The sequence below is a fragment of the Bemisia tabaci genome, chromosome 10 (genome assembly GCF_918797505.1).
Source record: "Bemisia tabaci chromosome 10, PGI_BMITA_v3".
Classification (NCBI taxonomy): domain Eukaryota; kingdom Metazoa; phylum Arthropoda; class Insecta; order Hemiptera; family Aleyrodidae; genus Bemisia; species Bemisia tabaci.
The window spans coordinates 16,968,558-16,983,057 of NC_092802.1; the positions used below are offsets into that span (position 1 = coordinate 16,968,558).

Below are 14,500 nucleotides of genomic sequence, written 5' to 3' on the forward strand. Positions count from 1 at the left end.
GGGCGGCTGAGGCCAGGCCGGAGCTGCCTTCGCCTGGCGCACAGTGAACCGAGTCGATAGGAGAGGTCGGACACAATGTGGAAACTTTAAACGCTTGAAACTCCGTTTACACAAAACTTCGAGGTTCTAAAATTGGTTCCATTGGTTTTCTCGTGAAACGGAGATGTTGCATATGTGAGAAGTTTGCGATTTGACTGTTGTTGCTTATGTAAAAGTTCGCGAGAAACACGATGGTGCCACTGGTTTCCTCTGAAATCAACTCCCAAGCTCAAAAAAAGCTCTCAAGTTGAGGCCAAAATGGAGGGGATATCCCGCGATATCCTAAGAGCCCACCTCTACATCAAGACGAACTCTCCATGCAAAGATAGGGAGCAAATACATTAGCAGGGTTGCCGCATTTTCCGTTTTAGAGTCCCCAAATAAAGTGGCAGCCCTGTCAATGTATTTGCTCCCTATCTTTGCATGGAGAGTTTGTCTTGGTGTAGAGGTGGACTCTCAGGATAGCGTGGGATATCCCCTCCATTTTGGCCTCAACTTGAGAGCTTTTTTTGAGCTTGGGAGTTGATTTCAGAGAAAACCAGTGGCACCATCGTGTTTTTTGCGAACATTTCCATAAGAATCAACAGTCAAATCGCAAATTCCTCACACATGCAACATCTCCATAGTAAAAAATTTCATGTCGGACCTCGCCTCGGTCCACTGTGAGGCGGTTCGGTTGGTTCTCCGCCACCTTCCACCGTTCCACCGTGCCGCGCCGCACCGTCCAACAGCCGATGACGACCGTTCACCGGGCACCAAGACTACGGCGAACTCCGGGCTCGGTTCTCTCTCTCGCGCGCGAGGCTGGGGCGAAGCGACGCCAGTCTTTCTACCGCCCGCCTCCCCCGCCACCTCCCCCAGCGGGCTGGCTCTGTCTCCGTTCTCGGGGACTCGCTCCGCGCTACGTTCGCAATGGATTGAGTTTAGTACATAGCAGAAAGAACCAACTTTTTCTGAAAACGCTTGTTGAGGACTTGTATCTTTCATTTCTCTTTCTTCCAAAATTTTAATTTTGCAAATTTGTTAATTTTTTGTTCACCAAGAAGATCAAAGATCTTGTACACTGGAAAAAAACACATTGGATTTAGAGTCTAGACTCTTAGAAACATCGATAAGAAAAAATAATCTTGATTCAATCGGATTTTTGCTTAAATCAAGAACCAAGCCTCTTAATTTGAGCGGATTTCCTTTTGATTTAAGCAAAAATCTAACTGAATCAAGAGTCCTTTTTCTTGTCAATGTTTTGAAGAGTCTGGACTCTAGATCAAATGTGTTTTCTTTTCCAGTGAGAAAGAACCAACTTTTTCTGAAAACGCTTGTTGAGGACTCATATCTTTCATTTTTCATTTTTCCAAAATTTTAATTTTGAGACTGAAGCAACTTTGTTAATTTTTTGTTTACTAAGAAGATCAAAGACCTTGTACAAATTATAATTATTTATTTTCAATTTTTAGTATTTGGTTCCTGTCCCCTGCACGCATATGAAGCTAAATCAATACAAAGGAACCAAAGTGGAATTCGAAAAAACAGGTGTTTGCATCTTGAGGATTGTTTACCCTGTAACGTAGGTCGGTACAACCTGGCCAGCAAAATCCGGAATTCGAAGTATGAAAAACCCACCATAACGTCCGATTTTTTTTGGTTAAATCAACTCGTGATATAATTTTAAACATTTTATATACAATGACTATCTTCCATAAACTACACCATTTCCAACACAATCGATGATAAAACTCTCCGTACCGACCTACGTCATCAAAAAAATCCAAGATGCCCGAGATGCAAACACCTTTTACTCTCTATGACATGCTGGAATAGATATTTTTTTGTGTTAAAACTACTGCGATTTCATGTAGAGTTCTTGACACTCCAATACATATTTATTTTCCACCCAAAATCCTAACAAGAATTTCAATGGGATAAATGAAACGAATTAATATCCTTCATAGAGTATGACTAGAGAACAACATCACGACCCATGGACGAAAAAGACCATCGCTGGAGAAAAACAACCTATCGCAGAGCAAGCTGGCAAGCGGGGAGCAATTTTCCCGAAAGGGGGCCGAGGGATGGCTCGGAGGGAGAGTGAGGGGGGGGGGGGAGAGGGAGGGCAGGAAACGTAGGGTACCGGCAAAACAGAGGCGGGAAAAACACCACTCGGCGAGGAGTTGGAGTTGGATCGATACGCCAACCGGAGCTCGACTCTGGGCCCTCGTCTAATTCGCTGCGCGCAGCGCAGCGCCTGCAACTCACAGAGGTAGGCAACACGCTCGTCCCTCGCTTCGTTTCGCCGAGCTGTACCGTTGGGCAATAACTGTTGGCTTACGGCCGAATTCATGCTCCTTCCTTCATCAGCTCCTTATCGAAGGTATGCCCTAGGGTTAACACAGAGATTATGGAGGCTTTTAACTTTTAACATGAAATGAAAATTTTACGAGCCACGAATCAAATTCAATACTATGACTTCGAGAATAGGTCCACGCGACTGAGTACGATGGCTTGCTACGACAAAACGTGTTGGATACAACGGCGAAAATATTACAAAATTCGAAAGGTTTAAAGAGGGTCTGTTTCTGCCTTAAACCTCGACTAAATCATAGGAGTTTTTATGCGATGTTTGGAATTGCTGGAGTGTAAAATTATTGTGATCACTCGCAAAGCTTTATTCGCAAAGTTCTTCTGTTGACTTTCACTGGAGGCTTGCAAAATTTGACCTCTACAATTTTAAAGATGAGCAATTTGTAATGCCTCCTAGGTCGCCATCTTGGGAAAGGAAGTATTCAAAGAACGAATAAGCTCAGAGCTAGAGTTGTTCAGTGCTTACAGAGCTGAGCGGTGCGGAGTTCGCTTCGACGAGAACACATCTGGCAAAAATTTGCAATTTTTTTATTTTTTTCCATTAGTAACATCTTTCTTACAGACTGATTTTCAGAGCTTAATTTTTTTAGTACGTGCATACCCTTAAAGCGCATATTTTTGATGGTAATATATTGCATAATTTTTTCATTTTTTTTACTTTAGGCATCGGTGAGGTATTCATTACAAGCCAACATTTCCACCTAACATTTTTTTGTGGCTTATCCTCAAAATGCCTATGCTTGATAGCGGCTTAATGCATTTGTTTTTTTCCGCCGTCTTTTTTTCACGTTTCCCTAACACACTGTGGATACCTAGAACTGAAATTCTTTTAATGCGTCATCCTCAAAATGAAACTAGTTTTGTTTTTGTTTTGGTTTGGGGACCCTTAGTTTTTTAAATTTTCGGTCATTTTTCAGCTAGTTTCTTGAACATCGCAGTCTGATTTTTTCTTTACCTTCAGAGAAATTATGGGTTTCTGTTTTTCCTCAGAAAAACTCAGAGTGGTGCACAGAACATTTAATCATTAGGTAAAGTCTTGTGAATTGGAAATCTTCGAATTTCGTGACTGAAAACTTATACCGTAACTATCTCTCAATTTTAGAATTAAACTCACAAAAAAAGAGGCATTAAAAAAATTGTAAAATTTTCTACGCAAAATCAAAAGGGATCTCGAAAAACGTGTTTCCCCGTACTAAGGAGTGCTAAAACTTATCTACTTAGTACTGTTAAAAACTCGAACCGAATAGAAACCGAAAAATCTCTCCGAGTCCGCATTGATTTCTCAAGGTTCCAACTGTTCAAAGCTCTACAAGACCAAAAAATTCCTTGCTTTTTATTGGAATTTTTCGCACTTATGAGAGTAAAATGAGATAGTTGACCGCTAGTTTGAGGATATTTATTTCGTCCTCTATCAGAAATCGTAACACGAACAAGTGATACAATTTTACCATACCAATTTCAATATTGAATACTCAGGGATCCATTAAAACGGAAAAACTTAGGGGGGTAAAAAAAAAAAAAAAAACCATCTTAATGTCACGATACCGACGGATTGGATGGGAAGGCGACGGAACGAGAGAGAAAGGGAAACGAAAAACTGAATCATAAGCAACTCTAAAAATAAAGCTCGCAAACTTGAGGGTTCGGGAAGCCGACGAACCGACTGACGACTGCGAAATCCACGTAACTCGACCTTCAGACAGAAGACTGAGAGATAATTGCGGAAAAAAAAAAAAATTGAATCGAAACCGCCGCCGCGCCACCATTCCTGACTTCATTCTGGGCTCCACCGTCGAATTCTCTGCCGCCGTAGAACAGCCTTTCCGCAGGAATGGCTCGAAAATTCGATAGGTCGAGATTCCGATAGGTCGAAGTACTACGCATTACATTGAAAAGAGTGGAAGTTGCGATGGATCGACTGACGATCACACACGGTTTCGCAATTGGGGAGCGCGGTGAACTCGCGCTTATACAACGCGGTGGATTCCTCTGTACGCACGCGAGTGGTTGCGGTTGCATAACTCATAACTTGAAGGCGCCTCGAGCCACTGTGGCGAAAAGTTCGGTAGTATTAGCCTGATGTCTGCGCCATTGATACCATGGCTTCCTCCTGAATGAGAATTTTTCTTGAGATGAGAACATTATTCTTCATTGGATAAAGGCTGATGAGAAACGCTGTGGCTCCTCCATTTTAAGCCAGAGATGGTTCGACAAACTGGATGCTATTCAACGCGGAACTCACCAACGATTGAAAACCGAAAATGAGCGCGTTTTTGCCCAATAGAAAATAAAACGAGCAAAGACTAAAAGAACTCAGACCAAGGATACGGAGGCGTTCTAATCAAATGAAAAAGAAACCCGATTGATTATGCTATGCCCCCATTCGAGAGTCATACAAGTCAACTTGCATGGTAGGAGGTTAGTTAGGCAGCTAAATGGTGATGATACAGAATAAGAAGGGAGTGGAAATGAAACGTGTACAGAAGTCCGATTGTTGAGCCTATGTCTTGTTGTATTGGAATTTTGGCAAGGTATCACAGGATGCAACCCTACGCCCTAAGTGTACTGTGTAATGCTGCGGTTTAATAGACGCTATTAGTGCAATGTCACAGTTCCCGGAACTAGTTCGGAATTCCGGAACTTTTGAGATTTTCCTTGATTTCCCCCGTACTTTTAAATTCCCGAATTGTTCCGGATTTTTCGCATTTTCCGGAACTTTCTCGGAACATTTGAAAAATTTATAAGGAATCCCCGAATTTTTGACGGTCATGGTGTGCGAGATATCGGGACAAAAAAGTTCCAAATCCCGAAACTTTTGACGGTCACGGAATGAGACCACTGGACAAAACAAAGACCCAAACCAGGAATAACAGTCATTCAAATCCACTCGACTTCCCAATTAAAATCGACCCGAACACGTGGAAAAGTGAGGTTACGTTCCTGTTGGAGAGGCACGCAACCACGTGACGCAGAAACCAACGATCACCGAACACATTAATCGGGCGGCGACCGAGGGTGACGCGTACGTGGGAGCGATCGGCGAATAAAAAGCGGCTCCGGGCCGGAGGACCATGTGGAAGGCGCGCGACGCGACGGGCAGGGAGGCTGACCGGGCACGCGATAATAGATAAATCCGCGGCGCACGGCATGCCCTCCTTTACATAGGTGGATGGATGTGGAAGAATGCAACAAGTATGTTATCATTGGCTCAAATTACTAACTTTTCCAGCCCGCCCGCCCGCCCCCCTCCCCCGCCCGCGCGGCGCATCACCTGTTGCGCGGCGTCGTCGGCCAATCCGCCGTCACTACTTCTACACGCTCATTCATCCCGGGCCCGGGCGCGTCCCGCTCTCCCAAGACTCGCGCCTTCGGGACCTCCATCTCAAAATTATGCAGCGTACACATCCGAGTACCGACTTCCGACGAGTTTTATATGTCGGCGGGCGGGCGGGCGCCGGGGCGGGGGCGGGGGGCGGGCGACTCCTCGCGTAAAGCTCCATTCAGAGCGGACTAGTCGCGTAAGCCGGGCCGCGGAGAACACTTGTTCGCGTCACGAGTGGTGACACCGCGCGCCTCATATTTACTACGTCTAGTTTCCAGTAGGGTCCCTTTATACTGAGAGTCAAGACAATGTGAATCCATTCCTGATTGGTTCCCTATTTTAGGCCTCCACAGTGTCACAAACGGGAATAAAGATTACATTTTCACCGATTGCAAAGATTATAAACTGGAGTAGACCAGAGAGTCGGGGTGCGGCAAGGAGCAAATGGAATGAGAGAGGGAACGGAGATAGGAATTCGGGAATGGGTTGATCAAAGATTACAAAAAACGTCCGATTTGTGTAATCTTTATTTCCGTTTGTGACATCCATAAGCCGAGTTGTCTCAACTCTCTCTATGAAGGGACTCCACTGGAAACTAGAGTCCCTGTATACTGAGAGTCAAGACAACCCCCCCTCATGGTGTCACAAACGGGAATAAAGATTACATAAATTAGCAGTTTTTCGTAATCTTTGATCGGCCCATTCTCAAATTCCTTTCTCCGTTCCTTCGCTCATTCCGTTTGTTCCTTGTCGAACCCGTTATTCCCCGGTCCATTCTACATTATAATCTTTGCAATCGGTGAAAATGTAATCTTTAATCCCGTTTGTGACACTCTGAATTCCTAAAATACGAGAACCAATCAGAAATGGAGTCGTTTTGTCTTTAATCTCAGTATAGGGGGACTCAACTGTCAGTAAGAAGAAAATGTTCAATTTAAAAGCCTATGTTTCCAGGTACAAAATGGGACATGTATGCGTCTGTTGGGTGTTTCCCGTCAAAATTTAGAGGTGCCTCTCATTTTGGATCGGGATGAATCATGAATGGAGTATCAAAGGACATATTCGATACTCGTTTCGTGAGATACCTATGTTGATCTAAAAAGAGAGGAGCCTTTTTTTGATGGGCAACAATCAGCGATCGCATCGGAGTCTCGCTTCGCTTGCTCCATTTTAATCGTGGAAACAGAGCTGAGGCGTTACATCAGTGGCTTGTGCGAAAAGGTTGCTAAGTTGGAACGGGTTATAGGGTCTGGGTGCTAGGGATCATAAATATTTTCTCTGCACACATCAGCGCATTGTAGACTATTTTGAATTTCTATTGGTAACTGCCAACATGGCAATGAAAAAAGTAGCACGATTTGTGTCGATACAGACGGAAAAACCATCATAATTAAAAGCAACCACCTGACAGTTTTTAGAGTGAAAGAAAATATAAAAGGAAAAAAAGGAGGAAGGAGGGCATAATGAGGCACAATGTCATTGCTGGTAGAGGCATTGAGTGCATTTTGTAAGAGTGCTCCGGCTCATCCACGCTTTTACGCATTTCAAAGCTCACTCGCAAGTTTTTCATCTCTACACCTTGCCGATCGAACATTTTAAGGCGGGTTGTGTGGTTTTTGTCTCTTTTTTTTTCACTCTCTCATTTTTTAAATTTACCTTAATTTATTGTATGACAAATAGCCTTTGTGCGTTTTGGTGGGCTTGTCGCGCCGGTCGACGAATTCTCGTTTAACGATCTGTTGTGCAAGTATACTAGTCAAACGAACCATGTTAGGGGCCGTTCCTAAAATACGTAACAATGAAAATCGGATTTTCTGACTCTCCTACTATCTAACCGTTATGCATTCGTCTACGCTCCCTTAGAAAATACCTACGTGACATTCTGTTCTCCCTCCGATTCAACTGGATTTTTGTGATATAATTCGGATGAAGAATTACCACCTCGCGTCGATTTTTCGTTTCCAAACTTCAAAAAATCGATGTTAGCGCAGATTCGAGGGTTACGTATCGCAGTTCTGCACTCTTCCTCCTCTCCGTAACGCATCCGTGACGCAGGCTCAGACCCTTGACCCTGTACCCTTGGAACGTAGATGTGATAAAACGCATTTCTCGACTTGTTTTTCATCGGACACGGTGTCAACGAATAAATTCTACTCCGTTAGCACTGGAGTGACTCCTTCATTTGTCATAACGGGGACTGGAAGATATCCCGATCTTCATCTTCACCCTTTTGCATTCCACAGGCGCGAACCGACAAACGCCGCACATTGGTTTGGGTCAAAAGAAGAGGTCGGACAAAATTTGGGAGCTTTAAACGCTTATAACTCTGTTCATACAAATCCTTGAGGCTCTAAAAGTGGTTCCATTGGTTTCATCGTAAAATTTCCTTCTTAAAACACCCATTGAAATTTAAAATGTGACAATATAAACATCAAAATTTGCCGTTTGAGTAAGAAATGTCATGTCCGACCTATCTGGTAGACTCGATCCACTGTGCGCCGCGGTCTAAAACGGGAGGCCCCGTCATGGCGGCCTGGCGCGCGATAAAAAAGTGAAAATGTGCGCGCGAAAATTTCGCGGCTGACAGGTTGACGGGATCCCAGCGCCGCGGGCGCTCAGTCCCAGAATTAAATTTGAAGATTGGCGGTGCGACGACGCGTACAACAGTGCCAACCCACAAACAGTATATTTTGGAGACCTAGAGTACGTCAGTAATTTTGAGGTTAGGCCATGGAGCATTTAAGGTCCAAAAGGGCAGCTAACCTATGAATTCAAATTATCGAGAGTGATTTATTATTGCAATCATTACGAGTCGTCGTTCGTAAAGCATGTATTCGACTTAGTTTTTGCGTAAATTTACACATTGTTGCGGAAGAACGTTTATTCACGGACATTCTTGGTCATCTTGGTTTGATATTAGAGTCTGAAGATTGCAGCAGTGACGTTTTCGGGTTGGAGGGTTGACTGCCCTTTTCAACCCTGAGAGCTCCATACCTTGGCAGAACCGTACACTCCCTATTAAAGTACTTGAATCGGGACTTTACAAGCACGACAAGATGCCGAAACCCCCAGGAGTAGTCTGGCTCGGAAACTTACAACTTTTCCCACTGCTACCGCTCAACCCCGCGGTGACGCTAGCGAGTAATTATAACTCCACGTGGTCGCCGAGAAGGGGGGGCGGGGGGCAGGGCAGGGGGAGGCGACCGAGACGCTGCTGCTCTCGCGGGAGCGAACAATAACACTAATTTTGAGAAATTTCTTCCTCTTTCCAATTTCATCACAATCGCGCGGGCCGCGCTGCGAGCGGCGTCGAGTAAAAATAAATTTCAAGGGCAGAAGCGGCGACGCCGACCAGGCAGTCGTCGGTCCGAGTACCGTTCAAATAATCGCGGCTCTGCGTCAGAGCCGTTCGCGCGAGTGGATGGCTATTCGCGCGAGTGGCTGGCTGTTCGCGCGTCCAGCGTCCACCCGCCAGCGCCGGCGATCAGCGTGCGCCCGCCGCGATAAACATACGCTAATGGACTAATTAGATCTCGGCTGATGTAACAGGTTTCGTCGATGCTATCGATACCGTTCCGATCAGGTTCCCAAGTCTCCCGGGTTGCGGAAAACGGGCGGATCCGTGAACTGTGAGTTTCTGGGCTTTCCAGTGTTAGAGTGCCTTTACAGACAGAGTATGGCCACTTGTGTGCACCGGTTTTTCATTGGTCGCGAGACAATGGAGATGCTGCATGTGTGAGGAATTTGCGATTTGATTGTTGATTCTTATGTAAAAGTTCGCGAGAAACACGATGGTGCTACTGGTTTTCTCTGAAATCAACTCCCAAGCTCAAAAAAAGCTCTCAAGTTGAGGCCAAAATCGAGGGGATATCCCACGCTATCCTGAGAGTCCACCTCTACATCAAGACAAACTCTCCGTGCAAAATTAGGGAGCAAATACATTAGCAAGGTTGCCGTGTTTTCAGTTGTGGAGTCCCCAAATAAAGTGGCAGCCCTGATCATGTATTTGCTCCCTGTCTTTGCATGGAGAGTTTGTTTTGATGTAGAGGTGGACTCTCAAGATAGCGTGGGATATCCCCTCCATTTTGGCCTCAACTTAAAAGCTGTTTTTTAGCTTGGGAGTTGATTTCAGAGAAAACCAGTGGCACCATCGTGTTTCTTGCGAAATTTTACATAGGAATCAACAGTCAAATCGCAAATTCCTTACACATGCAACATCTCCATTCAAGTTTTGTCAAAGGAAGTTCAGCAACGTCTGAAGGCTCAAACGGTGTTCTTCCTTAGCACGGCATGCAGAGCTGCTCGTAGTTTCTGCTTCCGCAGAGCCCTATAGTTCGTTCACGGCTGCGGGACTCACGAGGTCAAAACTAAAAATCGAAATTTTATTTTCAGCTGCGTTAGAGCGGAGTGTTGATTTCAGCGGGCTGCTTGGTTTTTTGTCAGGACGGCTAGGCTTCGATGCGCTACTCGGCTCCCGTAGTCGCGGCCGAGCGCGTTGTGGCTCGGTCTCGATTTTGACTTACGACGTGAAATCCGAGCCGCCGTTTCCAGCTGCAGCAATTTTTTTTGGCGGTGTTTCCGACCGTTCAAGATCGTCGTTTTAAAAATGAAAATACCTTTCTTCGATTTGAACGCCCGGGGGACGAGGAGGCTTGCTTCCGGGGGATCATGAAAGATCATATGGTGACACGTTGTCGAGGAATTCCGAACCCCTCGACTTAATGGGAACTTCAGCCATAAAATTCCCTGAATTTGGAAATTTTTTTCGAGGAAGGTCCGGGGGATCATGAAAGATCATAGGGTGACAAGTTTTCAAGGAATGTCGAATTCCTCGACTTAATGGGAACTTTAACCATAAAATTCCCTGAATTTGGAAATTTTTCTCGAGGGGGGGGGGGGGGGGGGCGATTTCTCATAAAAATTATTTTTCCGAAATCGTTTAAACGGGAAGTCTCTTGCAATCGAAAAAGATCCCCGACTCTTCAGGGTTGCACAAAATTCCCTGACTTTACGAGAACTCGTCACCCTGAATGAGGTTAATCGCAAAAATTGCGGCGTAACGTAGATGCAACACAACGTCCATGCCCGAAGCCCCCCGTTGGATGAGAGACGGCGGGGTGGTGACGTCAAAGCGCCGAATAAAAACGTGCAAAAAAACGTGTGTAAATTAGAATGTGCTACTGCGTCGCCTCGCGACTTACGGAGCGAGTCCCGCTCTTTTTTGCCGTCGTTTTGCGCAGCAAACATGTATTTCATGTTTCGACTGAAGAATCGCACGTTTCAGTCACGTGCAACTTTCAGAAGGGGGAAAATCCAGGTACGATTTTTTGGCCCTCGGTGTTTGACATGCAACTACAGTACTCGTGAGCCGCGGAATGTCCCCGCATTGTGATGAGGGGTGGATTTGCTTGGGGGAGGGGGGTTTGAGGTGATCGCCCCGTAAAATTTGAACGAAAATTCTATGCAGGAGCAGTTGATAGATTTTTGGAGCTTCACGGATTTAATTAAACGATTCAAATTGTCTTAAAAAGGATTGAGGCGTTCTGAATTTCCTGATCCATGACAGATTTTCCTGATGCCATCGAATTTCCTGGTTTCCCCCCAGTTTTTTTTTTCCGTCGGTAGACATCCTGTAGCAATAGGCTAAGTGCTCCAGGAAACTCACAGAAATAGTTCGGAGTTTCTCGTCGCATTCTCGGATACCCGTTGCGGGTTGCATACTCAGCCCCTGAAAATCGGCGACTCATTTTGCATCTCTGGCTCTATCCCGGGCCCGGGATTTTAAAATAAAAAAAAATGACAAAATTCCGGACCATCTTGCGGAATTTCCACACTTTTTCAGTACTTCCGGACCGCCCTTAAAAAAATCAGTACTATTTCCGGACTTGTAGACACCCTGATTTTGCATCTCTGGCTCTAGCCCGAGCCTGTGATTTAAAATTCCTCATTTTCGAGCCAAAGTCGACAACAGCGCTGCGCGATAGCTGCCAGATCGCGGGGCGAGGCGGCCGTTAGCGCGAGCTGCGGCTGGCGAGCAGACTGGTTCTCGTCGGAGCGGGCGCGGGCGGGCGGCCACGGCTCGTTCTCAGGGTGACTGCGACTCGGCGAGCGAGCGAGGAGAAAGCCGCATGCCACGACTCGGCTCGGCGCCGGGCTCGCCGTTTCGGGGCCCGCGAGTCACTATCGGCGTCGCGTCGCCTGTCGCCGCGCCGCTCGGCCTCAGCGCCAGGCTGCCCACCTCCGCCGGCCGCAAGTCATGGCTGCCAACCGCCGCCGCCGAGATCCGGGAAAAACGGGCTATTCGACTTGGAGTACCAGTATAGGGAGAGTACAGACAACTCGATTTATGTAGCTCTCAGGGCCCAGAAGGGCGATAAAGTGAAAAACGAAAATCACTAGAAAAAAGTCGCTGCCAACCTATGCATTTGAAACATTAATCAATATGGCCGACAGCGCATTGTAGACAAGCGTTTTAAAGGATTAAGACTTTGAAACTGAGAAAATGTATGCAAAATCAAAGTTTGCAAAATCAAAGTTTGCAAACAAAGGATTAGTAAATCAAAGTTTCGTATGTGCTTTTATAATTTTTGATTGGTGAACCAGGTTCACTCCAATTTCAACTCCAAGAGCAGGTTCACTGAGCCTGCTCCTGGAGTTGAAATAAGTACCACGAGTTCATAGGTTGGCTGCCTTTTTGGGCCCCAAGAACTGCATGACCTGGTCAGACCTATCCTCCACATTTTCGAGTTGTCCATACTCTCCCTATAAAGTTACTCTAATACGACTGAGACCCAGGGATGCAAAATGAAATTTCAAGGAATGAATTTCATAAAAAGTGAAAATTCACATCCCTTGAAATTTCGAGGAGTTTCAGGGGATGCGATGCAACCCCCACCAATGGTTCAGTTGCGCTGCATGGTCCTAGAATCGTGTTTTGAGGCTCGATTCTTGTAGATCAGCTAAAAATAATACGATCTGTCCAAACGGCAACTTTCTACGCTCAATATTAACAGAGGTATCGCCCACTTAAAAGTCGGGTTTTTGACGTCATCCGCCGCGGTAGTGACACCCTTGGTTTCTTCCACCTTGTTTTCATCAGTTGGTGTGGCGCACATTAGCACTGCTTACTCTACGTCAAACGCAGATGAAAACAAGGTGGAAGAAACCACGGGTGTCACTACCGCGGTGGATGACGTCAAAAACCCGACTTTTCAAAGGACGATATCTTGGTTAATACTGAACGTAGGAAGTCGCAGTTTAGACGGATTTTATTCTTTTTAGCTCATCTAGAAGAATCAAGTATCAAAACACGATTCTGTGACCAGCGCAACTGACCCATTGGACCGAGTTTACCGGAGAGGAACCAAACGACTACGAACCCTAAAAATTTTGTTTCGAGGAACTAGAAAAATTAGCTGACGCACATAGTTCTAAAAACTGAAAAAAAGCACACGTTGGCTGAAAGTTTCAGCATTTCAGAGCCGTGCAGAATACCCTCGTCAGAGAATCATCATTCATCTCCCCCGATTTATTTCTCTCTTCCTTCATCGTACGGTTATTCCGAACCGAATTTTTTCACAAACCACACCACAACATGCGTGCGAAGGGCGTTGGTTTTGCAACGGAAAGTGATGAAACTCCGACTTGGCATCCACGCGAACTCAACTCAGGTGAGCGGCGACCACGCGACGCGCCGCGTTCATCCGAGAAACTACGGGCAACGGACGCACAACCGTCAAATCCAGCTGAAAAAATCAATTTTCCCCGCCTCATTCGATGAAAAATACGTGATTTTTCGTGAAAACTGGCAACGGCGATCGAGCACTGATGCCGCGCAACATCAAACCGCCACGGCCACCATCGGCATCGGAGGTGCCGTTGTTCGGTACAAAATTCGCCTACTTCATATTACGTCCGATGGGAAAATCGAAGATTCTTGGCAACGCTGTATCGGCTCACTCCCGCACACAACTGAAAATAGCTGCCGTTGTCAGGTTAGAGAAGAATTCGCATTAACGCCGTTATGGATAAACGAGAAATTCATCGGGAAGAAAATCTAGTGGCAACCATGCGTTGACTCGGCGGAAGAAACGAGAGTTCGAAGAATCGAAGCGACGGCGGAAAAAACGCCTTCATTTTTCCTTGATACCGCGCGCCTACACGGAGGTTAAAATAGTTGCTTGGTTGGGTTTGACGCTCTTGGGAGTGCACGCCTTACCTCACTCGCTATCAATGCATCGTCCATGCGACGCACACTGATTAGATCAAGTGAATTGATATCATTTCTTCGTATTGATGAATATTAGTGGTAGATGTTCCGTTACTGAATTTGATCGGACCCTTTTCCCCATGTAATTCACTTCAAACTTTAATACTTTCCGGAGATTTCTTTTTCAGTTGAACTCTGCTCGTTTTCTGATCAATCTACGTTATAATTCGCGTGAAGCTAAAGTTAATTTCAAAGACGCTGGCATGATGGCCGGAATTAGAAATGGCACGCTACGGAGGAATTGAGGAAAAATTCTCAGATTTTATTTTCGCTTAAAGAAAATTATTCAAATATCTAGGTGTTAATTCCCTACCAATTTAAAAGATTTAAGGGTAAATTAATGTAGACAATTTTGAATGATTTGAATAAACGGAAAAGAATCGATTCAAACTCGAAATCGGCGCAAACATTTCGATAATCATCCTTTCCAATAGATTTAAACAGGAGATCGATCGATTCATCGCAGAGTGAGCGATGACCGAAGCGTGAAAAATCGATTATCGATATTCCCA

General features: G+C 45.4%; 1 protein-coding gene across 2 annotated transcripts in view; it reads right to left on the bottom strand.

Annotated features, from left to right (window-relative positions):
- tara (SERTA domain-containing protein 2 taranis) overlaps nucleotides 1-14,500 on the bottom strand; it is a 37,516-nt gene that overhangs the window by 11,541 nt on the left and 11,475 nt on the right. The gene's annotated exons all lie outside the window — the stretch shown is intronic.